The sequence below is a fragment of the Chaetura pelagica genome, unplaced genomic scaffold, assembly GCF_000747805.2.
Source record: "Chaetura pelagica isolate M959 unplaced genomic scaffold, ChaPel_1.0 scaffold52, whole genome shotgun sequence".
In the NCBI taxonomy this organism is placed as follows: Eukaryota; Metazoa; Chordata; class Aves; order Apodiformes; family Apodidae; genus Chaetura; species Chaetura pelagica.
Window position 1 is genome coordinate 1,028,545 of NW_009952486.1, and position 208 is coordinate 1,028,752.

Consider the following 208-nt stretch of genomic DNA (forward strand, 5'->3'; position numbering starts at 1 on the left):
TTCCATCCACCCGCGGACCCCAAAAGCTCCTCATTATGAAGCTTTTCACTCATTTCAGGACGGGCGTTCCACACAAAAATGTCATTTTTTTTTCCCCATTATTCCCTCTCACTCCGTGATCTCTCACGGCCAGCACAGCTCACTGGGGACCCCCCCGCGCTCTGCGGAGCCCGCGGGCGCTCCCACGGAAGCGGAGGGTCCCCGCACC